The 20,370-nt window shown below is 49.0% G+C and overlaps 36 non-coding genes across 36 annotated transcripts; all 36 read left to right on the plus strand.

Annotated features, from left to right (window-relative positions):
- The first annotated feature begins 49 nt into the window (after positions 1-49).
- On the plus strand, positions 50-131 carry Trnas-uga (transfer RNA serine (anticodon UGA)). Its single transcript has one exon. It is a non-coding gene; the product is annotated as a tRNA-Ser (tRNA).
- A 584-nt stretch (positions 132-715) lies between these two features.
- On the plus strand, positions 716-788 carry Trnaf-gaa (transfer RNA phenylalanine (anticodon GAA)). The gene has a single exon. It is a non-coding gene; the product is annotated as a tRNA-Phe (tRNA).
- Positions 789-1,324: 536 nt separating this feature from the next.
- On the plus strand, positions 1,325-1,397 carry Trnak-uuu (transfer RNA lysine (anticodon UUU)). Its single transcript has one exon. It is a non-coding gene; the product is annotated as a tRNA-Lys (tRNA).
- Positions 1,398-1,534: 137 nt separating this feature from the next.
- On the plus strand, positions 1,535-1,616 carry Trnas-cga (transfer RNA serine (anticodon CGA)). Its single transcript has one exon. It is a non-coding gene; the product is annotated as a tRNA-Ser (tRNA).
- Positions 1,617-2,324: 708 nt separating this feature from the next.
- On the plus strand, positions 2,325-2,406 carry Trnas-uga (transfer RNA serine (anticodon UGA)). Its single transcript has one exon. It is a non-coding gene; the product is annotated as a tRNA-Ser (tRNA).
- Positions 2,407-2,990: 584 nt separating this feature from the next.
- Trnaf-gaa (transfer RNA phenylalanine (anticodon GAA)) lies at positions 2,991-3,063 on the plus strand. Its single transcript has one exon. It is a non-coding gene; the product is annotated as a tRNA-Phe (tRNA).
- A 536-nt stretch (positions 3,064-3,599) lies between these two features.
- Positions 3,600-3,672, plus strand: Trnak-uuu (transfer RNA lysine (anticodon UUU)). The gene has a single exon. It is a non-coding gene; the product is annotated as a tRNA-Lys (tRNA).
- A 137-nt stretch (positions 3,673-3,809) lies between these two features.
- On the plus strand, positions 3,810-3,891 carry Trnas-cga (transfer RNA serine (anticodon CGA)). Its single transcript has one exon. It is a non-coding gene; the product is annotated as a tRNA-Ser (tRNA).
- A 708-nt stretch (positions 3,892-4,599) lies between these two features.
- Positions 4,600-4,681, plus strand: Trnas-uga (transfer RNA serine (anticodon UGA)). The gene has a single exon. It is a non-coding gene; the product is annotated as a tRNA-Ser (tRNA).
- A 584-nt stretch (positions 4,682-5,265) lies between these two features.
- Positions 5,266-5,338, plus strand: Trnaf-gaa (transfer RNA phenylalanine (anticodon GAA)). The gene has a single exon. It is a non-coding gene; the product is annotated as a tRNA-Phe (tRNA).
- Positions 5,339-5,874: 536 nt separating this feature from the next.
- On the plus strand, positions 5,875-5,947 carry Trnak-uuu (transfer RNA lysine (anticodon UUU)). The gene has a single exon. It is a non-coding gene; the product is annotated as a tRNA-Lys (tRNA).
- Positions 5,948-6,084: 137 nt separating this feature from the next.
- Trnas-cga (transfer RNA serine (anticodon CGA)) lies at positions 6,085-6,166 on the plus strand. Its single transcript has one exon. It is a non-coding gene; the product is annotated as a tRNA-Ser (tRNA).
- A 708-nt stretch (positions 6,167-6,874) lies between these two features.
- Trnas-uga (transfer RNA serine (anticodon UGA)) lies at positions 6,875-6,956 on the plus strand. The gene has a single exon. It is a non-coding gene; the product is annotated as a tRNA-Ser (tRNA).
- Positions 6,957-7,540: 584 nt separating this feature from the next.
- On the plus strand, positions 7,541-7,613 carry Trnaf-gaa (transfer RNA phenylalanine (anticodon GAA)). The gene has a single exon. It is a non-coding gene; the product is annotated as a tRNA-Phe (tRNA).
- Positions 7,614-8,149: 536 nt separating this feature from the next.
- Positions 8,150-8,222, plus strand: Trnak-uuu (transfer RNA lysine (anticodon UUU)). Its single transcript has one exon. It is a non-coding gene; the product is annotated as a tRNA-Lys (tRNA).
- Positions 8,223-8,359: 137 nt separating this feature from the next.
- Trnas-cga (transfer RNA serine (anticodon CGA)) lies at positions 8,360-8,441 on the plus strand. The gene has a single exon. It is a non-coding gene; the product is annotated as a tRNA-Ser (tRNA).
- A 708-nt stretch (positions 8,442-9,149) lies between these two features.
- Positions 9,150-9,231, plus strand: Trnas-uga (transfer RNA serine (anticodon UGA)). The gene has a single exon. It is a non-coding gene; the product is annotated as a tRNA-Ser (tRNA).
- A 584-nt stretch (positions 9,232-9,815) lies between these two features.
- On the plus strand, positions 9,816-9,888 carry Trnaf-gaa (transfer RNA phenylalanine (anticodon GAA)). The gene has a single exon. It is a non-coding gene; the product is annotated as a tRNA-Phe (tRNA).
- A 536-nt stretch (positions 9,889-10,424) lies between these two features.
- On the plus strand, positions 10,425-10,497 carry Trnak-uuu (transfer RNA lysine (anticodon UUU)). The gene has a single exon. It is a non-coding gene; the product is annotated as a tRNA-Lys (tRNA).
- Positions 10,498-10,634: 137 nt separating this feature from the next.
- Trnas-cga (transfer RNA serine (anticodon CGA)) lies at positions 10,635-10,716 on the plus strand. The gene has a single exon. It is a non-coding gene; the product is annotated as a tRNA-Ser (tRNA).
- Positions 10,717-11,424: 708 nt separating this feature from the next.
- On the plus strand, positions 11,425-11,506 carry Trnas-uga (transfer RNA serine (anticodon UGA)). The gene has a single exon. It is a non-coding gene; the product is annotated as a tRNA-Ser (tRNA).
- A 584-nt stretch (positions 11,507-12,090) lies between these two features.
- Positions 12,091-12,163, plus strand: Trnaf-gaa (transfer RNA phenylalanine (anticodon GAA)). Its single transcript has one exon. It is a non-coding gene; the product is annotated as a tRNA-Phe (tRNA).
- Positions 12,164-12,699: 536 nt separating this feature from the next.
- Trnak-uuu (transfer RNA lysine (anticodon UUU)) lies at positions 12,700-12,772 on the plus strand. Its single transcript has one exon. It is a non-coding gene; the product is annotated as a tRNA-Lys (tRNA).
- A 137-nt stretch (positions 12,773-12,909) lies between these two features.
- Positions 12,910-12,991, plus strand: Trnas-cga (transfer RNA serine (anticodon CGA)). Its single transcript has one exon. It is a non-coding gene; the product is annotated as a tRNA-Ser (tRNA).
- Positions 12,992-13,699: 708 nt separating this feature from the next.
- Trnas-uga (transfer RNA serine (anticodon UGA)) lies at positions 13,700-13,781 on the plus strand. The gene has a single exon. It is a non-coding gene; the product is annotated as a tRNA-Ser (tRNA).
- Positions 13,782-14,365: 584 nt separating this feature from the next.
- On the plus strand, positions 14,366-14,438 carry Trnaf-gaa (transfer RNA phenylalanine (anticodon GAA)). Its single transcript has one exon. It is a non-coding gene; the product is annotated as a tRNA-Phe (tRNA).
- Positions 14,439-14,974: 536 nt separating this feature from the next.
- On the plus strand, positions 14,975-15,047 carry Trnak-uuu (transfer RNA lysine (anticodon UUU)). Its single transcript has one exon. It is a non-coding gene; the product is annotated as a tRNA-Lys (tRNA).
- Positions 15,048-15,184: 137 nt separating this feature from the next.
- Trnas-cga (transfer RNA serine (anticodon CGA)) lies at positions 15,185-15,266 on the plus strand. The gene has a single exon. It is a non-coding gene; the product is annotated as a tRNA-Ser (tRNA).
- A 708-nt stretch (positions 15,267-15,974) lies between these two features.
- Positions 15,975-16,056, plus strand: Trnas-uga (transfer RNA serine (anticodon UGA)). Its single transcript has one exon. It is a non-coding gene; the product is annotated as a tRNA-Ser (tRNA).
- Positions 16,057-16,640: 584 nt separating this feature from the next.
- Trnaf-gaa (transfer RNA phenylalanine (anticodon GAA)) lies at positions 16,641-16,713 on the plus strand. Its single transcript has one exon. It is a non-coding gene; the product is annotated as a tRNA-Phe (tRNA).
- Positions 16,714-17,249: 536 nt separating this feature from the next.
- Positions 17,250-17,322, plus strand: Trnak-uuu (transfer RNA lysine (anticodon UUU)). Its single transcript has one exon. It is a non-coding gene; the product is annotated as a tRNA-Lys (tRNA).
- Positions 17,323-17,459: 137 nt separating this feature from the next.
- Trnas-cga (transfer RNA serine (anticodon CGA)) lies at positions 17,460-17,541 on the plus strand. The gene has a single exon. It is a non-coding gene; the product is annotated as a tRNA-Ser (tRNA).
- A 708-nt stretch (positions 17,542-18,249) lies between these two features.
- On the plus strand, positions 18,250-18,331 carry Trnas-uga (transfer RNA serine (anticodon UGA)). The gene has a single exon. It is a non-coding gene; the product is annotated as a tRNA-Ser (tRNA).
- Positions 18,332-18,915: 584 nt separating this feature from the next.
- Trnaf-gaa (transfer RNA phenylalanine (anticodon GAA)) lies at positions 18,916-18,988 on the plus strand. Its single transcript has one exon. It is a non-coding gene; the product is annotated as a tRNA-Phe (tRNA).
- Positions 18,989-19,524: 536 nt separating this feature from the next.
- On the plus strand, positions 19,525-19,597 carry Trnak-uuu (transfer RNA lysine (anticodon UUU)). The gene has a single exon. It is a non-coding gene; the product is annotated as a tRNA-Lys (tRNA).
- Positions 19,598-19,734: 137 nt separating this feature from the next.
- On the plus strand, positions 19,735-19,816 carry Trnas-cga (transfer RNA serine (anticodon CGA)). The gene has a single exon. It is a non-coding gene; the product is annotated as a tRNA-Ser (tRNA).
- Positions 19,817-20,370: the final 554 nt, after the last annotated feature.

Below are 20,370 nucleotides of genomic sequence, written 5' to 3' on the forward strand. Positions count from 1 at the left end.
TTGCTTCTAAAGGTGCACTTTCACGTGTCGGAAGACGCTACTGCTACCGGCAGTCGTGGCCGAGTGGTTAAGGCGTCTGACTTGAAATCAGATTCCCTCTGGGAGCGTAGGTTCGAGTCCTGCCGACTGCGGAAATTTTGTAGCTCTCAAAAGATGGGCGTTCAGCTGCATTCTAGCAGTTGCGTCACTACTAAACACGTGGGTCGCCGGCAATGTGCAGTATTATTGGCTGCAGCGCTACAGTGGCACCCAGAAGCCACAGCTCATCGCCTCGTCACACTGCCGTCCACCAGGTGTGAGTGCAAGTGTCGCCTCTCTGGGCAGTGCAGATGTGTCCATTTTAGCTTGCAGACAGTTACGTGTAGCAATTTATGAGCTAACGCAAGTCAAATGTTTTAGCGTGTGTATCTGCTAGATACTGCCTCTCACATGGTAGAGAGGCTCACTCCTTCTTGTGTCTCGTTCTCTGCACACGAGTTGCACGTGGCATCGATATAGCATAGGTTTTCTAGAGAAAGCGAAGTCAATATTACATGAATCGAGTCGACATGTTTGCTTCTTACGATGATGGAATCAGAAGAAATGTGTGTGGTACTTCACTGCATCTGCTGCTCGCCTTTCAGCGTCCCTATGTCTTATCAGACGAAGATGACTGTGAAATTGGCGGCGATTCAGAGGTTAACGAAGACGCGCAAATCTGCGGACTTAGGTGTGAGCCGAAATAGCTCAGTTGGGAGAGCGTTAGACTGAAGATCTAAAGGTCCCTGGTTCGATCCCGGGTTTCGGCAAGCGTATGTTTTGAAGCTGATGCCAATGGAATTGCTCCGAGTCTGTGATGATGTAGGTACAGCCGATAACAAAAATGACTCTATCCTGTAACTGTTCAGGTTGTCTAGTGCTTGCCGTAAGAGGAACACAGTAGGCAACTCCCTGAGAAGTAAGAAAATACGAAAAGTCCTACCGACTGCGTTCCTTTTTTTGTGTCAGGAGGTGAAGAACGTCTCCAACGGAACCGTGAAATGAGCGAAAACGTGGGAAGCATTGCATTCGAAATGCTTGTGAAATTTCCAATTACTCAGTGAGTGTCGACAAAACACGTAAATCCTCTACTCCAACGTATGAGACCTAACGACTGCTGCGGTTTGTTTTTGCATCGTGTGTCAGCATTCTTCGATAGTCTGCTACGAGCTTAGCGCGACACGTTTGTAGACAGCATTCAGGCGACGTTTAATTAGTAACAGCTCCATGCAGCGATAGCACAGCTGTGAAGGACATGAGTCAATGTACAGCTGTGCATCGTGGGATGTTCTCTACTGTCGTGTGAGCCCGGATAGCTCAGTCGGTAGAGCATTAGGCTTTTAACCTAAGGGTCCAGGGTTCAAGTCCCTGTTCGGGCGGAAATTTTAATACTTTGGTAGCGATTCCTCTGGTAGCGGTGGAAACACTACGGAAAAGAATGCAGCTACGCCGTTTTCTGATGCCACATAGCTTTAAACCGTAGAAGTTGCATGTGTCGGAGAACCTCGACCTACGGGCAGTCGTGGCCGAGTGGTTAAGGCGTCTGATTCGAAATTAGATTCCCTCTGGGAGCGTAGGTTCGAATCCTACCGGCTGCGTGCGATTTTGCGTAAAGAGGAGCAAATATTTTCACACACGTGAACGCGGTTGCAAACCGATGGCGCCATCTTCAACAAGACGAAAATTTCCGTTTAACAATACTGAGTGTCGCGACGGCTGCTGCTTACTGTGGCTACCGGTTCTCCTCTCACTGACGCTGGGACTGCAGAAAGCCGTCGCAGGCCCACGAGTGCGCTCCCGTCATTTTCTCGCGTCGACGCCGAGTTCGTGAGTACACAGACGTGCTTGGAAGCGTTGGACAGAGCCAACATTCATTTCTCTCTTTTTTAAGAATCGCAATTCGGTCATTCGAGTGCGGAAAAAGCAATGGTGCAGCGTTTCTTTTCTTAAGATCTCGCAGCTACTTGCAAGTATGTCGACCACTTAAGACGACAGAAAACTAGCGTCAGCGGTGCGTCAGTGGGAAGTCGGTGAAGTCGCCATTGGAGCCATAAGCCAGTAATTACGTCATGCGAATCACTCGCATGCCACACAGCTGTACGATAGCTCAGTCGGTAGAGCGTTTGATTTTCAACCAAAGGGTGTTGGGTTCAACGCCATGTCTAGGAAAAAATTAATACACTTTCGTAACGGCTAATGTGCTGGCAATGGAAACACTACAGAAAAGAGTGAGGCCACGCCGCTTTCTGCCATTGGATTGCTTCTAAAGGTGCACTTTCACGTGTCGGAAGACGCTACTGCTACCGGCAGTCGTGGCCGAGTGGTTAAGGCGTCTGACTTGAAATCAGATTCCCTCTGGGAGCGTAGGTTCGAGTCCTGCCGACTGCGGAAATTTTGTAGCTCTCAAAAGATGGGCGTTCAGCTGCATTCTAGCAGTTGCGTCACTACTAAACACGTGGGTCGCCGGCAATGTGCAGTATTATTGGCTGCAGCGCTACAGTGGCACCCAGAAGCCACAGCTCATCGCCTCGTCACACTGCCGTCCACCAGGTGTGAGTGCAAGTGTCGCCTCTCTGGGCAGTGCAGATGTGTCCATTTTAGCTTGCAGACAGTTACGTGTAGCAATTTATGAGCTAACGCAAGTCAAATGTTTTAGCGTGTGTATCTGCTAGATACTGCCTCTCACATGGTAGAGAGGCTCACTCCTTCTTGTGTCTCGTTCTCTGCACACGAGTTGCACGTGGCATCGATATAGCATAGGTTTTCTAGAGAAAGCGAAGTCAATATTACATGAATCGAGTCGACATGTTTGCTTCTTACGATGATGGAATCAGAAGAAATGTGTGTGGTACTTCACTGCATCTGCTGCTCGCCTTTCAGCGTCCCTATGTCTTATCAGACGAAGATGACTGTGAAATTGGCGGCGATTCAGAGGTTAACGAAGACGCGCAAATCTGCGGACTTAGGTGTGAGCCGAAATAGCTCAGTTGGGAGAGCGTTAGACTGAAGATCTAAAGGTCCCTGGTTCGATCCCGGGTTTCGGCAAGCGTATGTTTTGAAGCTGATGCCAATGGAATTGCTCCGAGTCTGTGATGATGTAGGTACAGCCGATAACAAAAATGACTCTATCCTGTAACTGTTCAGGTTGTCTAGTGCTTGCCGTAAGAGGAACACAGTAGGCAACTCCCTGAGAAGTAAGAAAATACGAAAAGTCCTACCGACTGCGTTCCTTTTTTTGTGTCAGGAGGTGAAGAACGTCTCCAACGGAACCGTGAAATGAGCGAAAACGTGGGAAGCATTGCATTCGAAATGCTTGTGAAATTTCCAATTACTCAGTGAGTGTCGACAAAACACGTAAATCCTCTACTCCAACGTATGAGACCTAACGACTGCTGCGGTTTGTTTTTGCATCGTGTGTCAGCATTCTTCGATAGTCTGCTACGAGCTTAGCGCGACACGTTTGTAGACAGCATTCAGGCGACGTTTAATTAGTAACAGCTCCATGCAGCGATAGCACAGCTGTGAAGGACATGAGTCAATGTACAGCTGTGCATCGTGGGATGTTCTCTACTGTCGTGTGAGCCCGGATAGCTCAGTCGGTAGAGCATTAGGCTTTTAACCTAAGGGTCCAGGGTTCAAGTCCCTGTTCGGGCGGAAATTTTAATACTTTGGTAGCGATTCCTCTGGTAGCGGTGGAAACACTACGGAAAAGAATGCAGCTACGCCGTTTTCTGATGCCACATAGCTTTAAACCGCAGAAGTTGCATGTGTCGGAGAACCTCGACCTACGGGCAGTCGTGGCCGAGTGGTTAAGGCGTCTGATTCGAAATTAGATTCCCTCTGGGAGCGTAGGTTCGAATCCTACCGGCTGCGTGCGATTTTGCGTAAAGAGGAGCAAATATTTTCACACACGTGAACGCGGTTGCAAACCGATGGCGCCATCTTCAACAAGACGAAAATTTCCGTTTAACAATACTGAGTGTCGCGACGGCTGCTGCTTACTGTGGCTACCGGTTCTCCTCTCACTGACGCTGGGACTGCAGAAAGCCGTCGCAGGCCCACGAGTGCGCTCCCGTCATTTTCTCGCGTCGACGCCGAGTTCGTGAGTACACAGACGTGCTTGGAAGCGTTGGACAGAGCCAACATTCATTTCTCTCTTTTTTAAGAATCGCAATTCGGTCATTCGAGTGCGGAAAAAGCAATGGTGCAGCGTTTCTTTTCTTAAGATCTCGCAGCTACTTGCAAGTATGTCGACCACTTAAGACGACAGAAAACTAGCGTCAGCGGTGCGTCAGTGGGAAGTCGGTGAAGTCGCCATTGGAGCCGTAAGCCAGTAATTACGTCATGCGAATCACTCGCATGCCACACAGCTGTACGATAGCTCAGTCGGTAGAGCGTTTGATTTTCAACCAAAGGGTGTTGGGTTCAACGCCATGTCTAGGAAAAAATTAATACACTTTCGTAACGGCTAATGTGCTGGCAATGGAAACACTACAGAAAAGAGTGAGGCCACGCCGCTTTCTGCCATTGGATTGCTTCTAAAGGTGCACTTTCACGTGTCGGAAGACGCTACTGCTACCGGCAGTCGTGGCCGAGTGGTTAAGGCGTCTGACTTGAAATCAGATTCCCTCTGGGAGCGTAGGTTCGAGTCCTGCCGACTGCGGAAATTTTGTAGCTCTCAAAAGATGGGCGTTCAGCTGCATTCTAGCAGTTGCGTCACTACTAAACACGTGGGTCGCCGGCAATGTGCAGTATTATTGGCTGCAGCGCTACAGTGGCACCCAGAAGCCACAGCTCATCGCCTCGTCACACTGCCGTCCACCAGGTGTGAGTGCAAGTGTCGCCTCTCTGGGCAGTGCAGATGTGTCCATTTTAGCTTGCAGACAGTTACGTGTAGCAATTTATGAGCTAACGCAAGTCAAATGTTTTAGCGTGTGTATCTGCTAGATACTGCCTCTCACATGGTAGAGAGGCTCACTCCTTCTTGTGTCTCGTTCTCTGCACACGAGTTGCACGTGGCATCGATATAGCATAGGTTTTCTAGAGAAAGCGAAGTCAATATTACATGAATCGAGTCGACATGTTTGCTTCTTACGATGATGGAATCAGAAGAAATGTGTGTGGTACTTCACTGCATCTGCTGCTCGCCTTTCAGCGTCCCTATGTCTTATCAGACGAAGATGACTGTGAAATTGGCGGCGATTCAGAGGTTAACGAAGACGCGCAAATCTGCGGACTTAGGTGTGAGCCGAAATAGCTCAGTTGGGAGAGCGTTAGACTGAAGATCTAAAGGTCCCTGGTTCGATCCCGGGTTTCGGCAAGCGTATGTTTTGAAGCTGATGCCAATGGAATTGCTCCGAGTCTGTGATGATGTAGGTACAGCCGATAACAAAAATGACTCTATCCTGTAACTGTTCAGGTTGTCTAGTGCTTGCCGTAAGAGGAACACAGTAGGCAACTCCCTGAGAAGTAAGAAAATACGAAAAGTCCTACCGACTGCGTTCCTTTTTTTGTGTCAGGAGGTGAAGAACGTCTCCAACGGAACCGTGAAATGAGCGAAAACGTGGGAAGCATTGCATTCGAAATGCTTGTGAAATTTCCAATTACTCAGTGAGTGTCGACAAAACACGTAAATCCTCTACTCCAACGTATGAGACCTAACGACTGCTGCGGTTTGTTTTTGCATCGTGTGTCAGCATTCTTCGATAGTCTGCTACGAGCTTAGCGCGACACGTTTGTAGACAGCATTCAGGCGACGTTTAATTAGTAACAGCTCCATGCAGCGATAGCACAGCTGTGAAGGACATGAGTCAATGTACAGCTGTGCATCGTGGGATGTTCTCTACTGTCGTGTGAGCCCGGATAGCTCAGTCGGTAGAGCATTAGGCTTTTAACCTAAGGGTCCAGGGTTCAAGTCCCTGTTCGGGCGGAAATTTTAATACTTTGGTAGCGATTCCTCTGGTAGCGGTGGAAACACTACGGAAAAGAATGCAGCTACGCCGTTTTCTGATGCCACATAGCTTTAAACCGCAGAAGTTGCATGTGTCGGAGAACCTCGACCTACGGGCAGTCGTGGCCGAGTGGTTAAGGCGTCTGATTCGAAATTAGATTCCCTCTGGGAGCGTAGGTTCGAATCCTACCGGCTGCGTGCGATTTTGCGTAAAGAGGAGCAAATATTTTCACACACGTGAACGCGGTTGCAAACCGATGGCGCCATCTTCAACAAGACGAAAATTTCCGTTTAACAATACTGAGTGTCGCGACGGCTGCTGCTTACTGTGGCTACCGGTTCTCCTCTCACTGACGCTGGGACTGCAGAAAGCCGTCGCAGGCCCACGAGTGCGCTCCCGTCATTTTCTCGCGTCGACGCCGAGTTCGTGAGTACACAGACGTGCTTGGAAGCGTTGGACAGAGCCAACATTCATTTCTCTCTTTTTTAAGAATCGCAATTCGGTCATTCGAGTGCGGAAAAAGCAATGGTGCAGCGTTTCTTTTCTTAAGATCTCGCAGCTACTTGCAAGTATGTCGACCACTTAAGACGACAGAAAACTAGCGTCAGCGGTGCGTCAGTGGGAAGTCGGTGAAGTCGCCATTGGAGCCATAAGCCAGTAATTACGTCATGCGAATCACTCGCATGCCACACAGCTGTACGATAGCTCAGTCGGTAGAGCGTTTGATTTTCAACCAAAGGGTGTTGGGTTCAACGCCATGTCTAGGAGAAAATTAATACACTTTCGTAACGGCTAATGTGCTGGCAATGGAAACACTACAGAAAAGAGTGAGGCCACGCCGCTTTCTGCCATTGGATTGCTTCTAAAGGTGCACTTTCACGTGTCGGAAGACGCTACTGCTACCGGCAGTCGTGGCCGAGTGGTTAAGGCGTCTGACTTGAAATCAGATTCCCTCTGGGAGCGTAGGTTCGAGTCCTGCCGACTGCGGAAATTTTGTAGCTCTCAAAAGATGGGCGTTCAGCTGCATTCTAGCAGTTGCGTCACTACTAAACACGTGGGTCGCCGGCAATGTGCAGTATTATTGGCTGCAGCGCTACAGTGGCACCCAGAAGCCACAGCTCATCGCCTCGTCACACTGCCGTCCACCAGGTGTGAGTGCAAGTGTCGCCTCTCTGGGCAGTGCAGATGTGTCCATTTTAGCTTGCAGACAGTTACGTGTAGCAATTTATGAGCTAACGCAAGTCAAATGTTTTAGCGTGTGTATCTGCTAGATACTGCCTCTCACATGGTAGAGAGGCTCACTCCTTCTTGTGTCTCGTTCTCTGCACACGAGTTGCACGTGGCATCGATATAGCATAGGTTTTCTAGAGAAAGCGAAGTCAATATTACATGAATCGAGTCGACATGTTTGCTTCTTACGATGATGGAATCAGAAGAAATGTGTGTGGTACTTCACTGCATCTGCTGCTCGCCTTTCAGCGTCCCTATGTCTTATCAGACGAAGATGACTGTGAAATTGGCGGCGATTCAGAGGTTAACGAAGACGCGCAAATCTGCGGACTTAGGTGTGAGCCGAAATAGCTCAGTTGGGAGAGCGTTAGACTGAAGATCTAAAGGTCCCTGGTTCGATCCCGGGTTTCGGCAAGCGTATGTTTTGAAGCTGATGCCAATGGAATTGCTCCGAGTCTGTGATGATGTAGGTACAGCCGATAACAAAAATGACTCTATCCTGTAACTGTTCAGGTTGTCTAGTGCTTGCCGTAAGAGGAACACAGTAGGCAACTCCCTGAGAAGTAAGAAAATACGAAAAGTCCTACAGACTGCGTTCCTTTTTTTGTGTCAGGAGGTGAAGAACGTCTCCAACGGAACCGTGAAATGAGCGAAAACGTGGGAAGCATTGCATTCGAAATGCTTGTGAAATTTCCAATTACTCAGTGAGTGTCGACAAAACACGTAAATCCTCTACTCCAACGTATGAGACCTAACGACTGCTGCGGTTTGTTTTTGCATCGTGTGTCAGCATTCTTCGATAGTCTGCTACGAGCTTAGCGCGACACGTTTGTAGACAGCATTCAGGCGACGTTTAATTAGTAACAGCTCCATGCAGCGATAGCACAGCTGTGAAGGACATGAGTCAATGTACAGCTGTGCATCGTGGGATGTTCTCTACTGTCGTGTGAGCCCGGATAGCTCAGTCGGTAGAGCATTAGGCTTTTAACCTAAGGGTCCAGGGTTCAAGTCCCTGTTCGGGCGGAAATTTTAATACTTTGGTAGCGATTCCTCTGGTAGCGGTGGAAACACTACGGAAAAGAATGCAGCTACGCCGTTTTCTGATGCCACATAGCTTTAAACCGTAGAAGTTGCATGTGTCGGAGAACCTCGACCTACGGGCAGTCGTGGCCGAGTGGTTAAGGCGTCTGATTCGAAATTAGATTCCCTCTGGGAGCGTAGGTTCGAATCCTACCGGCTGCGTGCGATTTTGCGTAAAGAGGAGCAAATATTTTCACACACGTGAACGCGGTTGCAAACCGATGGCGCCATCTTCAACAAGACGAAAATTTCCGTTTAACAATACTGAGTGTCGCGACGGCTGCTGCTTACTGTGGCTACCGGTTCTCCTCTCACTGACGCTGGGACTGCAGAAAGCCGTCGCAGGCCCACGAGTGCGCTCCCGTCATTTTCTCGCGTCGACGCCGAGTTCGTGAGTACACAGACGTGCTTGGAAGCGTTGGACAGAGCCAACATTCATTTCTCTCTTTTTTAAGAATCGCAATTCGGTCATTCGAGTGCGGAAAAAGCAATGGTGCAGCGTTTCTTTTCTTAAGATCTCGCAGCTACTTGCAAGTATGTCGACCACTTAAGACGACAGAAAACTAGCGTCAGCGGTGCGTCAGTGGGAAGTCGGTGAAGTCGCCATTGGAGCCGTAAGCCAGTAATTACGTCATGCGAATCACTCGCATGCCACACAGCTGTACGATAGCTCAGTCGGTAGAGCGTTTGATTTTCAACCAAAGGGTGTTGGGTTCAACGCCATGTCTAGGAGAAAATTAATACACTTTCGTAACGGCTAATGTGCTGGCAATGGAAACACTACAGAAAAGAGTGAGGCCACGCCGCTTTCTGCCATTGGATTGCTTCTAAAGGTGCACTTTCACGTGTCGGAAGACGCTACTGCTACCGGCAGTCGTGGCCGAGTGGTTAAGGCGTCTGACTTGAAATCAGATTCCCTCTGGGAGCGTAGGTTCGAGTCCTGCCGACTGCGGAAATTTTGTAGCTCTCAAAAGATGGGCGTTCAGCTGCATTCTAGCAGTTGCGTCACTACTAAACACGTGGGTCGCCGGCAATGTGCAGTATTATTGGCTGCAGCGCTACAGTGGCACCCAGAAGCCACAGCTCATCGCCTCGTCACACTGCCGTCCACCAGGTGTGAGTGCAAGTGTCGCCTCTCTGGGCAGTGCAGATGTGTCCATTTTAGCTTGCAGACAGTTACGTGTAGCAATTTATGAGCTAACGCAAGTCAAATGTTTTAGCGTGTGTATCTGCTAGATACTGCCTCTCACATGGTAGAGAGGCTCACTCCTTCTTGTGTCTCGTTCTCTGCACACGAGTTGCACGTGGCATCGATATAGCATAGGTTTTCTAGAGAAAGCGAAGTCAATATTACATGAATCGAGTCGACATGTTTGCTTCTTACGATGATGGAATCAGAAGAAATGTGTGTGGTACTTCACTGCATCTGCTGCTCGCCTTTCAGCGTCCCTATGTCTTATCAGACGAAGATGACTGTGAAATTGGCGGCGATTCAGAGGTTAACGAAGACGCGCAAATCTGCGGACTTAGGTGTGAGCCGAAATAGCTCAGTTGGGAGAGCGTTAGACTGAAGATCTAAAGGTCCCTGGTTCGATCCCGGGTTTCGGCAAGCGTATGTTTTGAAGCTGATGCCAATGGAATTGCTCCGAGTCTGTGATGATGTAGGTACAGCCGATAACAAAAATGACTCTATCCTGTAACTGTTCAGGTTGTCTAGTGCTTGCCGTAAGAGGAACACAGTAGGCAACTCCCTGAGAAGTAAGAAAATACGAAAAGTCCTACAGACTGCGTTCCTTTTTTTGTGTCAGGAGGTGAAGAACGTCTCCAACGGAACCGTGAAATGAGCGAAAACGTGGGAAGCATTGCATTCGAAATGCTTGTGAAATTTCCAATTACTCAGTGAGTGTCGACAAAACACGTAAATCCTCTACTCCAACGTATGAGACCTAACGACTGCTGCGGTTTGTTTTTGCATCGTGTGTCAGCATTCTTCGATAGTCTGCTACGAGCTTAGCGCGACACGTTTGTAGACAGCATTCAGGCGACGTTTAATTAGTAACAGCTCCATGCAGCGATAGCACAGCTGTGAAGGACATGAGTCAATGTACAGCTGTGCATCGTGGGATGTTCTCTACTGTCGTGTGAGCCCGGATAGCTCAGTCGGTAGAGCATTAGGCTTTTAACCTAAGGGTCCAGGGTTCAAGTCCCTGTTCGGGCGGAAATTTTAATACTTTGGTAGCGATTCCTCTGGTAGCGGTGGAAACACTACGGAAAAGAATGCAGCTACGCCGTTTTCTGATGCCACATAGCTTTAAACCGCAGAAGTTGCATGTGTCGGAGAACCTCGACCTACGGGCAGTCGTGGCCGAGTGGTTAAGGCGTCTGATTCGAAATTAGATTCCCTCTGGGAGCGTAGGTTCGAATCCTACCGGCTGCGTGCGATTTTGCGTAAAGAGGAGCAAATATTTTCACACACGTGAACGCGGTTGCAAACCGATGGCGCCATCTTCAACAAGACGAAAATTTCCGTTTAACAATACTGAGTGTCGCGACGGCTGCTGCTTACTGTGGCTACCGGTTCTCCTCTCACTGACGCTGGGACTGCAGAAAGCCGTCGCAGGCCCACGAGTGCGCTCCCGTCATTTTCTCGCGTCGACGCCGAGTTCGTGAGTACACAGACGTGCTTGGAAGCGTTGGACAGAGCCAACATTCATTTCTCTCTTTTTTAAGAATCGCAATTCGGTCATTCGAGTGCGGAAAAAGCAATGGTGCAGCGTTTCTTTTCTTAAGATCTCGCAGCTACTTGCAAGTATGTCGACCACTTAAGACGACAGAAAACTAGCGTCAGCGGTGCGTCAGTGGGAAGTCGGTGAAGTCGCCATTGGAGCCATAAGCCAGTAATTACGTCATGCGAATCACTCGCATGCCACACAGCTGTACGATAGCTCAGTCGGTAGAGCGTTTGATTTTCAACCAAAGGGTGTTGGGTTCAACGCCATGTCTAGGAGAAAATTAATACACTTTCGTAACGGCTAATGTGCTGGCAATGGAAACACTACAGAAAAGAGTGAGGCCACGCCGCTTTCTGCCATTGGATTGCTTCTAAAGGTGCACTTTCACGTGTCGGAAGACGCTACTGCTACCGGCAGTCGTGGCCGAGTGGTTAAGGCGTCTGACTTGAAATCAGATTCCCTCTGGGAGCGTAGGTTCGAGTCCTGCCGACTGCGGAAATTTTGTAGCTCTCAAAAGATGGGCGTTCAGCTGCATTCTAGCAGTTGCGTCACTACTGAACACGTGGGTCGCCGGCAATGTGCAGTATTATTGGCTGCAGCGCTACAGTGGCACCCAGAAGCCACAGCTCATCGCCTCGTCACACTGCCGTCCACCAGGTGTGAGTGCAAGTGTCGCCTCTCTGGGCAGTGCAGATGTGTCCATTTTAGCTTGCAGACAGTTACGTGTAGCAATTTATGAGCTAACGCAAGTCAAATGTTTTAGCGTGTGTATCTGCTAGATACTGCCTCTCACATGGTAGAGAGGCTCACTCCTTCTTGTGTCTCGTTCTCTGCACACGAGTTGCACGTGGCATCGATATAGCATAGGTTTTCTAGAGAAAGCGAAGTCAATATTACATGAATCGAGTCGACATGTTTGCTTCTTACGATGATGGAATCAGAAGAAATGTGTGTGGTACTTCACTGCATCTGCTGCTCGCCTTTCAGCGTCCCTATGTCTTATCAGACGAAGATGACTGTGAAATTGGCGGCGATTCAGAGGTTAACGAAGACGCGCAAATCTGCGGACTTAGGTGTGAGCCGAAATAGCTCAGTTGGGAGAGCGTTAGACTGAAGATCTAAAGGTCCCTGGTTCGATCCCGGGTTTCGGCAAGCGTATGTTTTGAAGCTGATGCCAATGGAATTGCTCCGAGTCTGTGATGATGTAGGTACAGCCGATAACAAAAATGACTCTATCCTGTAACTGTTCAGGTTGTCTAGTGCTTGCCGTAAGAGGAACACAGTAGGCAACTCCCTGAGAAGTAAGAAAATACGAAAAGTCCTACCGACTGCGTTCCTTTTTTTGTGTCAGGAGGTGAAGAACGTCTCCAACGGAACCGTGAAATGAGCGAAAACGTGGGAAGCATTGCATTCGAAATGCTTGTGAAATTTCCAATTACTCAGTGAGTGTCGACAAAACACGTAAATCCTCTACTCCAACGTATGAGACCTAACGACTGCTGCGGTTTGTTTTTGCATCGTGTGTCAGCATTCTTCGATAGTCTGCTACGAGCTTAGCGCGACACGTTTGTAGACAGCATTCAGGCGACGTTTAATTAGTAACAGCTCCATGCAGCGATAGCACAGCTGTGAAGGACATGAGTCAATGTACAGCTGTGCATCGTGGGATGTTCTCTACTGTCGTGTGAGCCCGGATAGCTCAGTCGGTAGAGCATTAGGCTTTTAACCTAAGGGTCCAGGGTTCAAGTCCCTGTTCGGGCGGAAATTTTAATACTTTGGTAGCGATTCCTCTGGTAGCGGTGGAAACACTACGGAAAAGAATGCAGCTACGCCGTTTTCTGATGCCACATAGCTTTAAACCGTAGAAGTTGCATGTGTCGGAGAACTTCGACCTACGGGCAGTCGTGGCCGAGTGGTTAAGGCGTCTGACTCGAAATCAGATTCCCTCTGGGAGCGTAGGTTCGAATCCTACCGGCTGCGTGCGATTTTGCGTAAAGAGGAGCAAATATTTTCACACACGTGAACGCGGTTGCAAACCGATGGCGCCATCTTCAACAAGACGAAAATTTCCGTTTAACAATACTGAGTGTCGCGACGGCTGCTGCTTACTGTGGCTACCGGTTCTCCTCTCACTGACGCTGGGACTGCAGAAAGCCGTCGCAGGCCCACGAGTGCGCTCCCGTCATTTTCTCGCGTCGACGCCGAGTTCGTGAGTACACAGACGTGCTTGGAAGCGTTGGACAGAGCCAACATTCATTTCTCTCTTTTTTAAGAATCGCAATTCGGTCATTCGAGTGCGGAAAAAGCAATGGTGCAGCGTTTCTTTTCTTAAGATCTCGCAGCTACTTGCAAGTATGTCGACCACTTAAGACGACAGAAAACTAGCGTCAGCGGTGCGTCAGTGGGAAGTCGGTGAAGTCGCCATTGGAGCCATAAGCCAGTAATTACGTCAACACACGCGAGACAGAGCCACACAGCTGTACGATAGCTCAGTCGGTAGAGCGTTTGATTTTCAACCAAAGGGTGTTGGGTTCAACGCCATGTCTAGGAGAAAATTAATACACTTTCGTAACGGCTAATGTGCTGGCAATGGAAACACTACAGAAAAGAGTGAGGCCACGCCGCTTTCTGCCATTGGATTGCTTCTAAAGGTGCACTTTCACGTGTCGGAAGACGCTACTGCTACCGGCAGTCGTGGCCGAGTGGTTAAGGCGTCTGACTTGAAATCAGATTCCCTCTGGGAGCGTAGGTTCGAGTCCTGCCGACTGTGGAAATTTTGTAGCTCTCAAAAGATGGGCGTTCAGCTGCATTCTAGCAGTTGCGTCACTACTAAACACGTGGGTCGCCGGCAATGTGCAGTATTATTGGCTGCAGCGCTACAGTGGCACCCAGAAGCCACAGCTCATCGCCTCGTCACACTGCCGTCCACCAGGTGTGAGTGCAAGTGTCGCCTCTCTGGGCAGTGCAGATGTGTCCATTTTAGCTTGCAGACAGTTACGTGTAGCAATTTATGAGCTAACGCAAGTCAAATGTTTTAGCGTGTGTATCTGCTAGATACTGCCTCTCACATGGTAGAGAGGCTCACTCCTTCTTGTGTCTCGTTCTCTGCACACGAGTTGCACGTGGCATCGATATAGCATAGGTTTTCTAGAGAAAGCGAAGTCAATATTACATGAATCGAGTCGACATGTTTGCTTCTTACGATGATGGAATCAGAAGAAATGTGTGTGGTACTTCACTGCATCTGCTGCTCGCCTTTCAGCGTCCCTATGTCTTATCAGACGAAGATGACTGTGAAATTGGCGGCGATTCAGAGGTTAACGAAGACGCGCAAATCTGCGGACTTAGGTGTGAGCCGAAATAGCTCAGTTGGGAGAGCGTTAGACTGAAGATCTAAAGGTCCCTGGTTCGATCCCGGGTTTCGGCAAGCGTATGTTTTGAAGCTGATGCCAATGGAATTGCTCCGAGTCTGTGATGATGTAGGTACAGCCGATAACAAAAATGACTCTATCCTGTAACTGTTCAGGTTGTCTAGTGCTTGCCGTAAGAGGAACACAGTAGGCAACTCCCTGAGAAGTAAGAAAATACGAAAAGTCCTACCGACTGCGTTCCTTTTTTTGTGTCAGGAGGTGAAGAACGTCTCCAACGGAACCGTGAAATGAGCGAAAACGTGGGAAGCATTGCATTCGAAATGCTTGTGAAATTTCCAATTACTCAGTGAGTGTCGACAAAACACGTAAATCCTCTACTCCAACGTATGAGACCTAACGACTGCTGCGGTTTGTTTTTGCATCGTGTGTCAGCATTCTTCGATAGTCTGCTACGAGCTTAGCGCGACACGTTTGTAGACAGCATTCAGGCGACGTTTAATTAGTAACAGCTCCATGCAGCGATAGCACAGCTGTGAAGGACATGAGTCAATGTACAGCTGTGCATCGTGGGATGTTCTCTACTGTCGTGTGAGCCCGGATAGCTCAGTCGGTAGAGCATTAGGCTTTTAACCTAAGGGTCCAGGGTTCAAGTCCCTGTTCGGGCGGAAATTTTAATACTTTGGTAGCGATTCCTCTGGTAGCGGTGGAAACACTACGGAAAAGAATGCAGCTACGCCGTTTTCTGATGCCACATAGCTTTAAACCGCAGAAGTTGCATGTGTCGGAGAACCTCGACCTACGGGCAGTCGTGGCCGAGTGGTTAAGGCGTCTGATTCGAAATTAGATTCCCTCTGGGAGCGTAGGTTCGAATCCTACCGGCTGCGTGCGATTTTGCGTAAAGAGGAGCAAATATTTTCACACACGTGAACGCGGTTGCAAACCGATGGCGCCATCTTCAACAAGACGAAAATTTCCGTTTAACAATACTGAGTGTCGCGACGGCTGCTGCTTACTGTGGCTACCGGTTCTCCTCTCACTGACGCTGGGACTGCAGAAAGCCGTCGCAGGCCCACGAGTGCGCTCCCGTCATTTTCTCGCGTCGACGCCGAGTTCGTGAGTACACAGACGTGCTTGGAAGCGTTGGACAGAGCCAACATTCATTTCTCTCTTTTTTAAGAATCGCAATTCGGTCATTCGAGTGCGGAAAAAGCAATGGTGCAGCGTTTCTTTTCTTAAGATCTCGCAGCTACTTGCAAGTATGTCGACCACTTAAGACGACAGAAAACTAGCGTCAGCGGTGCGTCAGTGGGAAGTCGGTGAAGTCGCCATTGGAGCCATAAGCCAGTAATTACGTCATGCGAATCACTCGCATGCCACACAGCTGTACGATAGCTCAGTCGGTAGAGCGTTTGATTTTCAACCAAAGGGTGTTGGGTTCAACGCCATGTCTAGGAGAAAATTAATACACTTTCGTAACGGCTAATGTGCTGGCAATGGAAACACTACAGAAAAGAGTGAGGCCACGCCGCTTTCTGCCATTGGATTGCTTCTAAAGGTGCACTTTCACGTGTCGGAAGACGCTACTGCTACCGGCAGTCGTGGCCGAGTGGTTAAGGCGTCTGACTTGAAATCAGATTCCCTCTGGGAGCGTAGGTTCGAGTCCTGCCGACTGCGGAAATTACACTAGATCGCGTGTTTGGGCGTTCAGCTGCATTCTAGCAGTTGCGTCACTACTAAACACGTGGGTCGCCGGCAATGTGCAGTATTATTGGCTGCAGCGCTACAGTGGCACCCAGAAGCCACAGCTCATCGCCTCGTCACACTGCCGTCCACCAGGTGTGAGTGCAAGTGTCGCCTCTCTGGGCAGTGCAGATGTGTCCATTTTAGCTTGCAGACAGTTACGTGTAGCAATTTATGAGCTAACGCAAGTCAAATGTTTTAGCGTGTGTATCTGCTAGATACTGCCTCTCACATGGTAGAGAGGCTCACTCCTTCTTGTGTCTCGTTCTCTGCACACGAGTTGCACGTGGCATCGATATAGCATAGGTTTTCTAGAGAAAGCGAAGTCAATATTACATGAATCGAGTCGACATGTTTGCTTCTTACGATGATGGAATCAGAAGAAATGTGTGTGGTACTTCACTGCATCTGCTGCTCGCCTTTCAGCGTCCCTATGTCTTATCAGACGAAGATGACTGTGAAATTGGCGGCGATTCAGAGGTTAACGAAGACGCGCAAATCTGCGGACTTAGGTGTGAGCCGAAATAGCTCAGTTGGGAGAGCGTTAGACTGAAGATCTAAAGGTCCCTGGTTCGATCCCGGGTTTCGGCAAGCGTATGTTTTGAAGCTGATGCCAATGGAATTGCTCCGAGTCTGTGATGATGTAGGTACAGCCGATAACAAAAATGACTCTATCCTGTAACTGTTCAGGTTGTCTAGTGCTTGCCGTAAGAGGAACACAGTAGGCAACTCCCTGAGAAGTAAGAAAATACGAAAAGTCCTACCGACTGCGTTCCTTTTTTTGTGTCAGGAGGTGAAGAACGTCTCCAACGGAACCGTGAAATGAGCGAAAACGTGGGAAGCATTGCATTCGAAATGCTTGTGAAATTTCCAATTACTCAGTGAGTGTCGACAAAACACGTAAATCCTCTACTCCAACGTATGAGACCTAACGACTGCTGCGGTTTGTTTTTGCATCGTGTGTCAGCATTCTTCGATAGTCTGCTACGAGCTTAGCGCGACACGTTTGTAGACAGCATTCAGGCGACGTTTAATTAGTAACAGCTCCATGCAGCGATAGCACAGCTGTGAAGGACATGAGTCAATGTACAGCTGTGCATCGTGGGATGTTCTCTACTGTCGTGTGAGCCCGGATAGCTCAGTCGGTAGAGCATTAGGCTTTTAACCTAAGGGTCCAGGGTTCAAGTCCCTGTTCGGGCGGAAATTTTAATACTTTGGTAGCGATTCCTCTGGTAGCGGTGGAAACACTACGGAAAAGAATGCAGCTACGCCGTTTTCTGATGCCACATAGCTTTAAACCGCAGAAGTTGCATGTGTCGGAGAACCTCGACCTACGGGCAGTCGTGGCCGAGTGGTTAAGGCGTCTGATTCGAAATTAGATTCCCTCTGGGAGCGTAGGTTCGAATCCTACCGGCTGCGTGCGATTTTGCGTAAAGAGGAGCAAATATTTTCACACACGTGAACGCGGTTGCAAACCGATGGCGCCATCTTCAACAAGACGAAAATTTCCGTTTAACAATACTGAGTGTCGCGACGGCTGCTGCTTACTGTGGCTACCGGTTCTCCTCTCACTGACGCTGGGACTGCAGAAAGCCGTCGCAGGCCCACGAGTGCGCTCCCGTCATTTTCTCGCGTCGACGCCGAGTTCGTGAGTACACAGACGTGCTTGGAAGCGTTGGACAGAGCCAACATTCATTTCTCTCTTTTTTAAGAATCGCAATTCGGTCATTCGAGTGCGGAAAAAGCAATGGTGCAGCGTTTCTTTTCTTAAGATCTCGCAGCTACTTGCAAGTATGTCGACCACTTAAGACGACAGAAAACTAGCGTCAGCGGTGCGTCAGTGGGAAGTCGGTGAAGTCGCCATTGGAGCCATAAGCCAGTAATTACGTCATGCGAATCACTCGCATGCCACACAGCTGTACGATAGCTCAGTCGGTAGAGCGTTTGATTTTCAACCAAAGGGTGTTGGGTTCAACGCCATGTCTAGGAGAAAATTAATACACTTTCGTAACGGCTAATGTGCTGGCAATGGAAACACTACAGAAAAGAGTGAGGCCACGCCGCTTTCTGCCATTGGATTGCTTCTAAAGGTGCACTTTCACGTGTCGGAAGACGCTACTGCTACCGGCAGTCGTGGCCGAGTGGTTAAGGCGTCTGACTTGAAATCAGATTCCCTCTGGGAGCGTAGGTTCGAGTCCTGCCGACTGCGGAAATTTTGTAGCTCTCAAAAGATGGGCGTTCAGCTGCATTCTAGCAGTTGCGTCACTACTAAACACGTGGGTCGCCGGCAATGTGCAGTATTATTGGCTGCAGCGCTACAGTGGCACCCAGAAGCCACAGCTCATCGCCTCGTCACACTGCCGTCCACCAGGTGTGAGTGCAAGTGTCGCCTCTCTGGGCAGTGCAGATGTGTCCATTTTAGCTTGCAGACAGTTACGTGTAGCAATTTATGAGCTAACGCAAGTCAAATGTTTTAGCGTGTGTATCTGCTAGATACTGCCTCTCACATGGTAGAGAGGCTCACTCCTTCTTGTGTCTCGTTCTCTGCACACGAGTTGCACGTGGCATCGATATAGCATAGGTTTTCTAGAGAAAGCGAAGTCAATATTACATGAATCGAGTCGACATGTTTGCTTCTTACGATGATGGAATCAGAAGAAATGTGTGTGGTACTTCACTGCATCTGCTGCTCGCCTTTCAGCGTCCCTATGTCTTATCAGACGAAGATGACTGTGAAATTGGCGGCGATTCAGAGGTTAACGAAGACGCGCAAATCTGCGGACTTAGGTGTGAGCCGAAATAGCTCAGTTGGGAGAGCGTTAGACTGAAGATCTAAAGGTCCCTGGTTCGATCCCGGGTTTCGGCAAGCGTATGTTTTGAAGCTGATGCCAATGGAATTGCTCCGAGTCTGTGATGATGTAGGTACAGCCGATAACAAAAATGACTCTATCCTGTAACTGTTCAGGTTGTCTAGTGCTTGCCGTAAGAGGAACACAGTAGGCAACTCCCTGAGAAGTAAGAAAATACGAAAAGTCCTACCGACTGCGTTCCTTTTTTTGTGTCAGGAGGTGAAGAACGTCTCCAACGGAACCGTGAAATGAGCGAAAACGTGGGAAGCATTGCATTCGAAATGCTTGTGAAATTTCCAATTACTCAGTGAGTGTCGACAAAACACGTAAATCCTCTACTCCAACGTATGAGACCTAACGACTGCTGCGGTTTGTTTTTGCATCGTGTGTCAGCATTCTTCGATAGTCTGCTACGAGCTTAGCGCGACACGTTTGTAGACAGCATTCAGGCGACGTTTAATTAGTAACAGCTCCATGCAGCGATAGCACAGCTGTGAAGGACATGAGTCAATGTACAGCTGTGCATCGTGGGATGTTCTCTACTGTCGTGTGAGCCCGGATAGCTCAGTCGGTAGAGCATTAGGCTTTTAACCTAAGGGTCCAGGGTTCAAGTCCCTGTTCGGGCGGAAATTTTAATACTTTGGTAGCGATTCCTCTGGTAGCGGTGGAAACACTACGGAAAAGAATGCAGCTACGCCGTTTTCTGATGCCACATAGCTTTAAACCGCAGAAGTTGCATGTGTCGGAGAACCTCGACCTACGGGCAGTCGTGGCCGAGTGGTTAAGGCGTCTGATTCGAAATTAGATTCCCTCTGGGAGCGTAGGTTCGAATCCTACCGGCTGCGTGCGATTTTGCGTAAAGAGGAGCAAATATTTTCACACACGTGAACGCGGTTGCAAACCGATGGCGCCATCTTCAACAAGACGAAAATTTCCGTTTAACAATACTGAGTGTCGCGACGGCTGCTGCTTACTGTGGCTACCGGTTCTCCTCTCACTGACGCTGGGACTGCAGAAAGCCGTCGCAGGCCCACGAGTGCGCTCCCGTCATTTTCTCGCGTCGACGCCGAGTTCGTGAGTACACAGACGTGCTTGGAAGCGTTGGACAGAGCCAACATTCATTTCTCTCTTTTTTAAGAATCGCAATTCGGTCATTCGAGTGCGGAAAAAGCAATGGTGCAGCGTTTCTTTTCTTAAGATCTCGCAGCTACTTGCAAGTATGTCGACCACTTAAGACGACAGAAAACTAGCGTCAGCGGTGCGTCAGTGGGAAGTCGGTGAAGTCGCCATTGGAGCCATAAGCCAGTAATTACGTCATGCGAATCACTCGCATGCCACACAGCTGTACGATAGCTCAGTCGGTAGAGCGTTTGATTTTCAACCAAAGGGTGTTGGGTTC

Source organism: Schistocerca gregaria, unplaced genomic scaffold, assembly GCF_023897955.1.
Source record: "Schistocerca gregaria isolate iqSchGreg1 unplaced genomic scaffold, iqSchGreg1.2 ptg000445l, whole genome shotgun sequence".
NCBI classification, from domain to species: domain Eukaryota; kingdom Metazoa; phylum Arthropoda; class Insecta; order Orthoptera; family Acrididae; genus Schistocerca; species Schistocerca gregaria.